The sequence below is a fragment of the Thalia democratica genome, chromosome 2 (genome assembly GCF_965202585.1).
Source record: "Thalia democratica chromosome 2, ktThaDemo2.hap1.1, whole genome shotgun sequence".
NCBI classification, from domain to species: Eukaryota; Metazoa; Chordata; class Thaliacea; order Salpida; family Salpidae; genus Thalia; species Thalia democratica.
The window spans coordinates 79642052-79656602 of NC_139166.1; the positions used below are offsets into that span (position 1 = coordinate 79642052).

At 24.0% G+C, this 14551-nt stretch overlaps 1 non-coding gene across 1 annotated transcript; it reads left to right on the plus strand.

Annotated features, from left to right (window-relative positions):
* The first annotated feature begins 3107 nt into the window (after positions 1-3107).
* On the plus strand, positions 3108-3179 carry Trnae-cuc (transfer RNA glutamic acid (anticodon CUC)). Its single transcript has one exon. It is a non-coding gene; the product is annotated as a tRNA-Glu (tRNA).
* The last annotated feature ends 11372 nt before the right edge of the window (positions 3180-14551 follow it).

A 14551-nucleotide genomic window follows, 5' to 3' on the forward strand; every position in this document is an offset into this window, starting at 1 on the left:
AAGCGGTCTCAAGATATACCCCTTAATTACATATTTGCAAAGTTTCAGTTATTTATATTGAGAAATGAGTCAGTCAGATTTGTACTGGTACTACGTTGTTTTGTTTTTAATAAAATGAACGTGTTTTTATACGGTATTTACAACAATTTTGCTGATTTATTTGGTCTAATCATATTTTCAAAACCGAACATGTTAGAAATGAGATAATTAATTTCAACCAAGTGAAAACATAAGAGAACATATTGGCAAAGTTTAATTTGTTTTTATAGCAATCAAATGAGTTAGAGGTCCAGCAGTACTTAGTTGTCTTTTTAAAAGTCAACCGACTGTGTTTATTTAAGGTAAATTTCAGGCAGTCATAACTTCGAAAATATTTAAGCTAGATGCGAAAAACTAAAGCGGTCTCAAGATTTATCCCTTAATTACATATTTGCAAAGTTTCAGTTATTTATATTGAGAAATGAGTCAGTGAGATTTGTACTGGTACTAGACTGTTTATTACAACAAAATGAATGTTTTTTGATGATAAGTTTCAAACGGTCGATTAGTAAATGATACACGTTACGTTTTTAAACATAACTTCTATACATTACATGACCAATTTTAATATGTAGATATATATAGTTTAATAATTAAATGGCATAAAATTTTTATATGATTATATTTTCTTTTTATTTGTTAATAAATTTTTAGATTGATATAAATTGGTTTATTAGCTAAACTTATAAAAGAATGGTTTTAAACTTTTATATCATTAACATAATTTTTTATAACTTCTATTGTTATTTTAGTTTTAATTTTTGTTTTAGTTTTAATAACTATTCTTAAACTTGTTAATATTTTATTAAAATATTTGTTAATAAATTTTTAGATTGATATAAATTGGTTTATTACCTAAACTTATAAAAGAATGGTTTTAAACTTTTATATCATTAACATAATTTTTTATAACTTCTATTGTTTTTTTAGTTTTAATTTTTGTTTTAGTTTTAATAACTATTCTTAAACTTGTTACTATTTTATTAAAATATTTTTTAGGTTTTTATAAAAGTTATGTTTCAATATTTTCTACTGATTTTTTTTCTTTTCTAAAGGTGTATTTTAATTTATTTATTTGTTTTTTTTTAATTATTTTTCTCATTTTTATTTTTTTTTTTGTAATTTTTTATAATAAAATATCTTTTGCTGGTTATCTAAATTTTATTTTGTTTATTTTTTATTAACGTGAAAATCGTAATATTTATTTTAACTTGCTTACATATCATATATTTTTTTGTAAATATAAAATAAATTTAATTTTAACCTTTAGTAACCTTTTAGTAAGCCAATAACAGAACACTTCAAAAATGTTGTCTAGAAAATTGTTTTCAACAAAAATGTGATCTCGAAAAATGTGATCCAAAAAGACGCTAATTTTGGAATTGTACTTTTTTAAGAATTTGATACTTGTTTTAGTGCCATATAACTTAATTTTAAAAACTATATTTTATAAGTAGTACATAAATATTTTACTATTTCTTAATAATTAGTTTAATACCTCACAAATATCTCTACAACTAATTTTGAAATAGATATTTTTTGAATTACAGCTTCAGTAATGTACAGTATTAATTTAAAATTAGTATGTACTGCTACAAAATATAAATTCGTATAATAGTTTGTCAACAATAGTATTTTGAAACAAAATTTACTCCTAAAACTTAGAAATATATCGTTGATTATCTTATAACTAAAGAAAATCAATTTTTTAGTTATATCTAGCACTAGCTTCGTAAACAACTAGATATTACTTCAAAAAAGGTTATTATAGCTAGGCAGTTATTATTTATTTATTATGATTAACTAACTATCAATTTGTGTATAATTATTTTGTATTAAAATTTTTAATAAAATAATCTAAACTATTATATACAAAAGACAAACTACGCAGTCAAACAATAACAGTTTTTAATGTTTTAAGTAAATTAGATGAAAACGACCTATGTAAAAATATTTAATCTTTAAATGTATGTAATTTAGCTGCTTACTGTAGAAAATTAGTTAACTAAAATAACTATAATTTTGTTAGTTATTGCAATAAGTTATGTCTTTCTACAAAAAACTATAATTAGTTTTTATAAGATACGATATAAAGTGTAATTAATTTACTATAGTTGTTTTTTGTTTCAAACTCTTTATTTTTCAAAATACAGTTGTTTGTTATTTAGAAAAACTTATCATTATTATTCAAGTATTAAATATATATTTTTTTTTATATTAAAAATGCATTGTTTTATTTTGTGTTTATTCTAACAACTTTTTTCAAATATATACACTTTTGTTGAAACATCTTATAGTTTAGAGTTCAAAAAAACTTGAATATGCGAAAAAAAAAAAAACATTAAAATAAATAATTTATCTTTAATATAAAATTTTTAAGTTCTTACTAAGGCTTAAAAATATAAATTAAGCTTAAATCAAATTTCTTAGAAAGTCTACTTATAATTAGACCAAGTACAGTTTATTTCTAAACACTCTGCTTAAGAAAAAAAAAAAAAACTTAATTTTGAAAAATATGTATATACTAAAGAAATTTGCAAAAATTATAGTTTATAACTTTTAGAGGTTTAACGTTTTTATACATTAAGCATTATCAATGTAAAATTGTACTTTATTTATTTAACAATAACTATTTATAATGCTTTAGTAGTTTTTAAGTTTATTAAGTTAATAACTTTAAGATTTTTTAATGTAAAAAGATTATATTAAATTGCATTAGTGTTCAATTGAGTTATATAAATTATTACATACAAAACAAAAAAGTCTTGTTTAAAAAATAAAGTATTTCTTTTTGCAAAATGTCTAGTTAGAAAAAACAAATGATAAACAAAAAGAAAGTATGGTAGTATATTACTAGTAAAGCTTAACGATAATTTTGTTGTTTGTTAAAAATATACAATTTTCAGGTTTAAAATGTATTAATGTTAAATTTAGTTTTGTCATATGTTTACTACCAAAATGACGTAAACAAAGTATTAAGCAGTAGTAAAAATCCTAATAAAATTGTTAAAAAGCAGCAACGTTCAAATATGTAGTATATATTTAGTTGTTTTAGCATATAGACGTCCTCCCAGGTGGTCTAGTGGTTAGGATTCGTGGCTCTCACCCACGCGGCCCGGGTTCGATTCCCGGTCTGGGAACAATTTTTTTACATAACAGTTCTTTAAGAATTTCAAAAATCAGTTTTTTTTCAAATGATGAAAACTTTAAACTTTTCTAATCTGAATTTAAATATTTTATTTAAAAAGTAAACATTTAGAATTATTAAGCAACTACAAATTTCAAATAACATTCTTTAAATTTTTTTCAGTTATATATATATAATATTTTATTAATAGTATGAAAACTATATAAATATTTAGCATAAATAAAACAAGTAATAAACAGTAATAGCAATATTCTTGTAATAACTAACTAAAAAAACTCAAAATAACCAAAAAATTCAATGTGTATGATAAAAACAGTATTCTAATAATGGCCTTTAGTTTTAAAAAATCTTTTTTTGTTTTCGTTTTTGACTTATTATTCTGATAAGTTTTAAAACATACCATTTTTAGTTTATATAAAGCTCACTAAAAAGCGCACATCTATGTTTTTTTTTTTAATTTTATTCTTAATTTTCTTTTTTAAAATTGACCCTATTGAGCCTGTATGTCAACTATTTTAATTTTTTGTTTATTATTGCTAGTGTTTTTTTTTTAACTTTTTAAATAATTATTGAAAGCATACATCTGTTATAATTTTTTTTTTATTAAGACTATAACTTGATTGGAAAAAAAACTTTATACCTTATACAGTAGACTACCGCTTAAGTACGCACTTTTCTTGGTACGCACCCCGCCTTAAGTAGGCACTTATCCAGAAAGACAAAATCGAGAATCCATTCTCATTTCAGCATTGAAAATATTAAGAAATTCCCTCATATTATCACGGGAGACATATGTTGGCTTTGGTGGTGCAACTTTACCTTTATCCCTAGACTTGTTCCATAGAGTCATTTTCTGACGCTTACCTTCCATTTTTCTAAATTTCTCTAAATTATTCTAAAATTTTTAAACTTTTGTTTATCCAAAAACCTTCAGAATATCTGCAAAAGAAAGGTGAATTCAAATGTGACATAATATAATACTAGTTAACCACAAAAACTAGTTAAAAACTTATAAAGTTAAAATAAACATATGAAAAGAAACAACAACAACAACAAAAAACTTAAGTTAAAAATAATTATTGAGTATCTTATCATTGTGCACTTATACTATAAATGTGTCTCACAAAAACAGTCCTGAAACAATTTTCTTTTAAATAAAAAAGTAAATTACTTTTTAGCCAATGGAAAATTGTAATAAATGTATTACTTTCTAAATTAAATGTTTAATAAAAATCTTAGCTATAAAAAACAAAATTAGCTTTATAATAAACCGAAACAATTTAGCAAATAACAGAAAAATGGTTTTAAGTAATAAATAAAACCAAATTTAGCTTGACTAGCAATCAATTCAGAAAAAAAAACTTGGCTCTATTTCATCATGTCAAAAAGTGTGAGCTAGCTGCTAGGTTTTCTTTCTGTGCGAGCTCTACTCAGATAAGGCTGCTTTGTTAAGCTTTGTTTAACAAATTTTGATATTTTTCATGGGTGCTTTTTAGCTTGTTATAGAGCTCAGGAGCTATACCAAGTGCTGCTTCACTAGAGATAACTTCACTTGGCTACTTGTAAGAAAGAAAACAAACATCTAAATTTTGTATTATACTTAGTGTTCAAAAAATACGCACTACCCGTGCTAAGTACACACTTTCTGGTCGGGTTCAATTTGCGTACTTAAGCGGTAGTCTACTGTAACTATATTTTTTAACACCATTATGTTAAATGATAAAACTCAACTGTAAATTCTTTTTACAAAAAGTTTTTAGCCTCACACTCACTTTTTAGTAGTAGCTTATCAACATACTTTGATTTATGAATAACACGAAAACATCGATTTATATAAGCATATTCATTTTATCTTTGAGATTAAGTGAAACTATTAACTTCTTTTTAAAAAATAACTTTGGTACGTTTTAAAATTAATTTGTGTTTTTGAAAGAAGCAACCCAAACTCTGAATTAAAAATAACATAAAATAGTTTGTAAAATATCAACTACGACTTGGTTACATGTTAACCACACTGATCAAAAGTTGTGTTAATATGTAAAAAAAAACTTTAAGTACAAGCTGAGAGTTTTTTATATTGGTTAAAGCAAACTTTTATTACATAATATCGCAATAAAAAAAATACATCAAAATTCGACGGAAATGCGTCGACTGGGAGTCAAACCCGAAACTAGTATTTGGAAGACTCCAATGCTAACCGTTACACCATCGACGCACGTGAGTGCCCAACGCTTTTTGCATATATATACTTATGCGTAGCTAAATAGGCTTTTTCAAAAGCAAATATTTTATCTGATAATGTTTGCAAAAACTTCTTTGAAATTCTTAAACAATCTACTTATAATTTGTCAACTGTTACTTAACTGAGAAAAATATATCATAAATGACAGAAAGTATTTTAACATTTAATCGTAATATAAGTAAATGAAGCTTATTTTAAATATGCTTATTTTAAATATGAAAACATTAAACCTTAAAAAACATAATATATATAAAAGTAAATGAAATGTGTATGACACAATTATATTTACAATTGTTTTTTCTAAACTGTTTGTTTAAATTATTGTACAAAACTGTATTGTTTGAAAAATTTAAACTACTAATATCAATAAATAACATACCAAATAATATCTAATACTACAAAATACTTATTCTTACTTATAAATTTTAACAAATTAAAAATTACTTTATGGTCTATTATAAAAAGTTTTTTTTTTTTGATATTTTAGGTTACGAGTTTTAAGTTTTATTTTAGAACTATGTCACTTTTGTAAGTGTATAAGAATAAAATTAATACAAGTATCTCATGTTATACTACTGCAGAGTTTTACTAACTAAAACGCTTAAAAAAAACATGACTGCTGTTTCATTTAAATGTTTTGAAGATATTTTGAAAATCAAACAAACGCCGATTCACTTGAAAAACAAGTTTATAAATTATTTAAAGCATACATTGCAAGAGCAAAAAAATAAACATATTTGTCACAACAAAAAAATTACATGCAAATTAAAAGTTTGTTAGCAGGTAATTTTTGAAACAATTCTTTTAATTACATAACCTTCTCTATATTTTAAATATGTTACGTTGCGTTAATAATATATAAATAAGAAGTACAAAAATAATATCATAATTTATTTTTTTTTAATTTTTTAAAATTTTTTTATCATGTGTATTTTGTATATGTAGAAAAAGACCTTTAAATGTTCAGTATAATTAGAATTAAAGAAAGTATTTTTAATTAAACTTTAAAAAGTAGAAATTTCAAATATGAAACCAAGAAAATAAAACTATTTTTTTTTTATATAAATATAGTTAGTAACATAATATCCAACAGTTTTCTAAATTTTATCACAAATCTTTGTTTAGTAAGAAATTAAATCATGATCCGTATAACTAAAAGTATATTTACATTAAGTAGTTTTATCTACATTGGTTATTTTTCTTTGAAGTTTAGAGTAAAAAATTATAAAAAACAAGTATATTTCTCCTGTAGAATGGTGACTGTTATAGTGTAGTACAAAACAGTTTTCATTAACAATATATTTCACTAAATGATAAATACAAGTATTAGTTTAAAGTTATAAATTTTAAGCCTAAGGAGTATTTCACAATTTTAGAGTTGCAGTCCTTATTTTATGCTCATGTGGTTTTAATTTTTTTATATAGAGAGTTCATAAAAAATCTACTTAACAGTTAGTTGTTTTAAACACAACTGAATAACTTATTAGGAGGGCATAATAGATTATGATGTACTGTTTAATTTCAATGAAATTACTTTAACTATCCTTTTTTGAAGTTTTTTACATAGAATTCTAACACTTTAAATAAAAGAAGTAGTAAAGTTTTAAAATATTATACTTAAATATTTTAACTGTAAGTAATAAAAATTAATAAACTTTAAGTTTTGATCTTAGGTCTTGTTTTTCATAAAACTATACAAAAATAAGCAAATCTTTTTAAAACTATTTATAAAGTCAACTAAACATATATAGTTATTTTATGCTTTTATACTTCAGAGAGAGTTTATTAAGAGGGTATATCAAAATGTTTACTACATTAAAAGTTTTAAGTGAAAGTTGAATAAACAATTACATTTTTTAAATAAATTTAAAAAGCAAAAAAAAACTTTTTGAGACTTTATTTAATAAGAATACTTATTTTTTACAATTTGTTTATTAATAAGCTAAACCTTATAAAAATGTAATAATTTGATTTATAAACTAAAATTCACAACTAAAGTGTTTTATTAAGCATTAATAATGTAGACTAATATATGAATATTTCTAAGGATTTAAAACACTATACAATCTTATTGTACTAAAAACATTTAAATAACAAAAAACTTTATTTTTGTATGATACTTTGCTCTAGCACAATATAAAATATTAATTCCAAAAACCTACTGTGAGTTAGATTTAAATATACAATTCAAAAAACTTATGAAAAAAAAAAAGTTCATCGTAAAGCTTAACTACTAGGTAGAAATAGTTGTATTTAAATATAATAATTATATCACAAAGTACTAATAAATAATAATAATTTTCATAGCAAACATTTATAAAAATTCGAAATTTTAGTACATCTATTTATATATATGATATATACGTTTCACTATCAAAATAATTTTAGCTTAAAACTAAAAAAAGAATTAACTGAAGAGACTTAAGAAATTAGAGAAAAAAATAATTGAGAGAGTTAACGAGTTTGCACTGATAAAAATAAAACATTGTAAAACGTAGAGTAACTTAAACTAATCACGTATGAGTTTTCTCTGTTTGTATTTCTTATTTAATTTTGTTAATCTGATACTATTTTATAACATTATTGCCCAACATATCTACTATTCTAACAGTAAAATATTTTCCTTTCCATGTAAAATTTAGTTATAACTTCGTCAAAAATTTCTGTAATATAATATAATAATAACAAGCTTTCCAGTTTCCTTTCTTTATTACACGAACATATGTTTCTGTGTGTTAGCGGATTAACACACTTCAACAAAGCTATGAAGTCAAGGAAGTACTCATCATGCATAAGTGTTCTTATTTATCTATTAAATGTGTTTTATTGATAAAATAGAACTTTTTAAACAGTACCTCGTTGACATCCAACGTATTTTAAAGTTTAAGGCAGTATATAGATTACTGGTCACTTTGCTTTTTCAGAAAAAGTGACTGCGTTGTATAGAAAATAGTCCTCCGTGCGTCGTAATTATTTAAAAATAAATTTTTCTAATTAAATGTAGATGCAAATAGTTGTTTTAAAAGGTAACTATAACGGGTGGGTGTCACTTTTGCACGAGCGTCACTTTTGCACAAGGGTCACTTTTGCACGAGGGGACACTTTTGCACGGCGACTCTTTTGCACGAGCGTCACTTTAGCACGAGGTGACACTTTTGTACGGCGACACTTTTGCACGAAGGGTCACTTTTGCACAAGGGGACACTTTTGGACGGCGTCACTTTTGCACGGCGACACTTTTCCAATATGACAATTTTTTACGGCAGCATTGTTGCACAATGAAAATTTTGCATAACGTCATATTTTTACGTTGAAAATTTTTCACAGCCATATTTTTGCACGATGACTTTTTCACATGGATCATCAATTTTGCATTCATGCTGATTAAAAGTTTTTTAGCTAGTACCAAATCTGTAATATAAAATGGAACTGAAAACTAAAGTTTTATAATATAGTTATATTAGAGGAAAAAAATAGGTTTAAAATATTAAACAGTAAAAGTTAATGTTTAGAAAAAAAAGAACGAAAAGATAAAATAAAATTATTTATAAAAGACTCATACCAGAGACAAAAAACTTATTTTATTTAGAAACTTCGATAAACAAATACTTTAAGTGTAAATACATTGTCTAGTTTATATTGAATTTGAATATATTTATTAAAAACTATGCTTTTTTATATATTTAAATCATATTTATGTTATATTTTTTGTCATCTGCAAAAAGGCTAATGTTGCTGCTAACATCAAACTCTGAAGCTATATCATTTAGAAACTTTTTTAACTAACTAACCAGACTAATTTTAATTTAGTATTGCAATAATATTTTGTTTTTTTGTTCAAATGGAGAGACAGAGTCAAAAGCTTTTACTCTGTATAGATAATTTTCATCTATAGTAAATATGTTGAAAGATTCTCCCAAAGCTAATTGTCGAAAAATTGTTATTTGAAAGGTTGTATTTGCTACCTTTTTTATGTATTGGTATAACATATGAAATTTTCCATTGTTTTTGCTAGAGGACAATTAATAATTTGGTGATATTTCTGAAAAATTATAGAACAAGTGGTACGCTTAACAAAATACGAAGAAATATTATCTGGTGTTCGTACCATTTTATCTTTCAATTAATTGATAAATTTTTTCATTTCATCCTTGCTTACAAAAAAATTGCACTTCTAGACTGTTTTCATCAATAAGTTTAAAAAAATTGTTTTTATTAACTTGTTAAATTCTTAAAGGCCTTATTTAAAAATAAGGCCTTATGGTAATCAGATTATATTGTAAAATTGTTTTCTTTATGCACTACTGATAAAGCAAGTGCTATCTTAAGCTTAGATTTTTTTCTAAATTCTCACGCTAAATTAGATATAAATAAATAAAATAAACATAAAGTAAAATCTGAAATACCTTCACACTTCATAAACTAACTAAATCTTTTTTTTTTAAATTGAAATAATATTAAAATATTTATTTAACATATATAATGCTAATTTTAACATCAAAAGAATATAAGTAAAAGATAATACTTAAGGTTCGTGTTTTAAAGCTTTAATAAATTAAGTTTATCTTTCTGTATAAAATTAACAAAATTCAGATTATTTTTATTTAAAGTTTGTTTTTTTTTTATATTTGAGAATGTGTATTCATCTAGTTTGTTTAAATTAACGTTATAAATGCAAAAGTGACCCTTCGTGCAAAAGTAACCCGTTCCCAACTATAACAGTTTGTAAAATGAAATTTTGTAACCTAATAGTTTATATAAAGTAGACAGTAATAAAAAATTCAAAAAGTATAAATTAAATTTGTATTGGGTAATTGTCAACTGACCACCAAACTTCACGTCATCAAATATTTAAAAAAAATGTTTACGGTTCAAATTATACTTCTTAACTTTATTAATACATATGCGAAAAAAAACATATGCAAACTTAAACTATTTTAATTCTCAGCAGAAACACCATGTGGATAGAAAATTTACAAAAAAAGTACAAAACTAGCAATACTTAAAGTTTACATAAACTACTCGTTTATGCTAAAAATATCGAAAACTAAAAAAATAAGTTTGTCAGTTTTTTATGGATAGGAAGTCTACCGTATCTATGAACTAGGTTCGGATAGTTCTGACCTTTTAGCAAAAGTCCTTTAAAGTTCATATGCAATTAATTTAAATATGCAATATTTTTTTAAATCAAAAGAAAATGCTTCATTTCTCAAAAACCAATATACTTATTTTAAAAAAATATCTCTACAATCAGTCGAAAACAACCTGAAATCATAAAGTAATATACAAAGTTATTATAAAAAAAAGGTAATTAATATATAAATCTAAAAAGAAAATCGTTAAATTTTCTATAACTTTTTTAACCAAATTAAACTAAGCAAAATAAATGTTAGTCATCTGATTCACAATACTGGAAATAAAACGATTATGAACAAAAAGGTTCAATTGTACAATATTTATAATAATATATTATTAAATCGTTAGTTCGTCATGATACATGACTTTGTATAGTTAATAATTATCGCACACATTACTCTCATGAAAACATTATACACAAAGCATAAAGTTAAAAAAAGATTCAAGTAGCAAGTCATATATGTTTATAATAGTATCATAATGTCTAATTTATATATGTAATATAAACCTATTAATTGAAGTATAATTTGTTTAAAGATCAAAAGTGAGTTATAAACAAATAACTGTTTGTTAATGGCCTGTTTTCTCTAGTTGGTTACTAAAACTTTTTAAAACATTCATGCTGGTTCACTATGCTTGCTAAAAACTGTAGAGCGAGAAATACGTTTGTTTTTATTGTTATATATTTTATTTTTGACATTTTGAAACTGATTTTAAAACTACTTATTTTGGTTTACGTAACACTTTCGACAAATTAGTAGTACAACAACGATTTTAGCGTTATAATTTTGTTATTTCTGGTTAAGTACTTATAGACAAGTCTGTTGTCCTTATTTATATTCGAGTCATTTTAACAGCAAAAATGGTTTTTTTATGAAAACTAATTATTATTACTTTTTTTAATCATGTTAGTTTATCTAAGCTGAAATAGTAATATCAATAAAAATTTAGAATTAAATTTTGAGTTTAAGAAAAACGTAAGAACATTACGTTCACATTAAAACTAAGGCCATATTTAAAATTATAGAATTGTTTGAATTTTCTTTTGTAATGTATAAATTACATTAATTTTAATTGCTAAAACTAAATTTTCTTTTTAAATTTGTTATCAATTTATTATACATATTATAGGATGCGTTGTACAATGCAGAAAAATGAAACCGAATTCCTGATAGCCAAATTCACATCAATCTATAAGTTTTTTTATTTTGAATAATCTGTTTACTATTCTTTTTTTTTAATGGTCGTTAATAAATACTTTATCTTGAACATTGAAAACGGTCAATGGGTTTAGCTTAACCATAAGGCTAGTGCTGTCTGTATAAAGTTTTGGGTAGAATGATCAGCTCAGAACTTTAAAGAGCAATATATAATTTTCTTATGCATGGTTAAACGTGAAAAAGTTGCATCAACAGTTTAACTACATAGTTTTATTGCACAGTTGAATATTTATTTAGTAAAAATTAAGTTTTTGTTTAATATTGATCATTACTAAATTTTCTAACAATAAAAACAAATAATAAGTGCGAGTTAACAGAAGAAAGAGTTAATTTAAACTATTATAATAATTAACAACTAAGATATACATACAAAAAAAAACACATGTTTAAAGAAATGAAAACATCTTCGGGTAGCCTCAGTGGTTTTCTAATAAGTTTACCCAGCCTGTGTTTACAATAAGTTTCAAGCTACCCTGATTGCGTGACGGATCTAATCTAAATTGATAATTTTAGCTTAATATTGAATGGGTTGCAAATTAATGAATCAGGTACATAAAAAAGCTTGTTTGAATCCTTTTGAATTGTTAGAAAACAGTTGTACAAATGATAAAACACTAAAATAGAGTTCTTTGTAGTTAATCAAGGCTAAAATCCTTAAATTTACTGTATAACTAAAATGACTCAAAAGCTGGATTGAAAATGAGGTAGTTTTTGATTTTTTTTTCTAGGTTTATGAAATTTTTCAAGGTTTACTTTAAAACTAAGTTATCAGTTAAAAATTGTGATGAGTAGAATAACAACAGTGAAAAGATACTGTGAAACTACCCTGAATAAGTTTTAAAAAAAGGCGACAAAGTTTTCAAATCTATATAAAAAATTTTCTAATTATATCAAAATTTAATTACTTAAAATGTAAAATTTTCTTAGATATCAAAGTTTTTCCGAACTATTTAGTGATTTTTGTACTAAATTCTAGTTTTTATTTAATTTCTTAAGTTCCAAATACTTAGAGGTTTTTGTAGCCCAAATATTAAATTCAAAGTTTATCCTTATATTCTAGGTTTTGGCAAAGGTTTAAAAAAAAATAAGAAAACAGTTTTAAAAGCTATTTAAATAGTCTGAATTTCGACAATATTTAAAAAACATTTTAAGTTTTGAAAAATCTAATTATTTTGATAAAACTTAGCCAACCTATTTCATTTGAAAACTTCGATTAATAGTACAAACTAGCTTAGGCTTTTAGCAACTGTGTATTTATTAACCTTTTTTTTTTATTTAAAGTAATTCAATATAATACCAAAAAAATTCTTTCGTAGATATTTAAAACTTTGAACTTTATTTTTAAAAATTAGACTTGCACTTTTATTTTATAATATACTATGTGTGAAATATGACATGTATATGGTTAATACCTAACAAATATATTAAAGATACTTATTCATAAATATTTAATAAATACTTAGAAAGTATAACTAAATAAATTACGTACAATTGTTTTTTATTATTATTCAAAACTAAACGTTTTCAACGCTTTACATTAGAGCTTTCAAATATAAACATTTTAGACAAATCGTTTTAGACGTATAGATTAAAATTTATGAACTATTTCTATATAATTATACAAACATCTATAGCAAGCTTTCTACAGTACAATAAGTGCTAAAATTACCTCAAAAATTTAAAAAAAATCATCAATATTAACCAAAAAAAACTTAAATTACAATTTTTAACTAAATAATATACTAAAATAAAAGTTTTAACATAAAAAATACGTTTTAATTGCTAGCGAAAGAACAAAACTGCTTTTCAATTGTTATAATTAGAAATAAAATAGGTTTTCAATTTTGCACATTAAAATAAAACATGTATGTAATTTATATTTCTTGTTGCAAGTTAATTATCATGCAACTAAAATGGTAATATCTAATGTGCACAAATATTAACTGAATTTAGATAAGTTCTTAACGTACATATATAAACTTTAAAACTTAGTTAAGTTAATACAGTTTATTTTTGTTTAGTTGTTGTCATCTATAAACAAAAAAAAAAAAAACAAGTTCTATAGTTGTGCAAAAGATTATTAACAACTTAACAAAAAATATCTACTGTCTGCAGTTTGGACAAGTAGTTTTCTCTTTAAACGACTTGACAACGCAATCATAACAGAAGAAATGTTTGCAGTTGCAACTCAATCGAACCATCTTCATACCAACCTCCACATCATCGAAGCACAATCCGCATCTTTCATCTGTGAGCATCTCGTCAGCTACATACTCTTTGCCTTTCAAAGCTACTAGCTTTTTTGCATTTTCTTCTGTAGTTTCTGATGGATAAGTAGGACTAGGTAAATCATATATTGGACTTGTTTGTGAATAAGATGGACTATAGTATATTTGATAACTAGGGCTCGTTGCTCTATATTCAGAACTTCTTGGAGTGGTTGGTCTAAATTCAGAACTTCTTGAAAAATACGTAGAGCTAGATGGACTATATTCCGGACTTCCTAGTGAATAAATAGGGCTATTTGATCTATGTTCCGGACTTATTGGCGAAGAAGTACGTCTAGATGGTCTATATTCTGGACTTACTGGTGAGTAAGTAGGACTAGTTTGTCTATTTTCCGGACTTCCTAGTGAATAAATAGGGCTAGTTGGTCTATGTTCCGGACTTATTGGCGAAGAAGTACGTCTAGATGGTCTATATTCTGGACTTACTGGTGAATAAGTAGGGCTAGTTGGTCTATGTTCCGGACTTATTGGCGAAGAA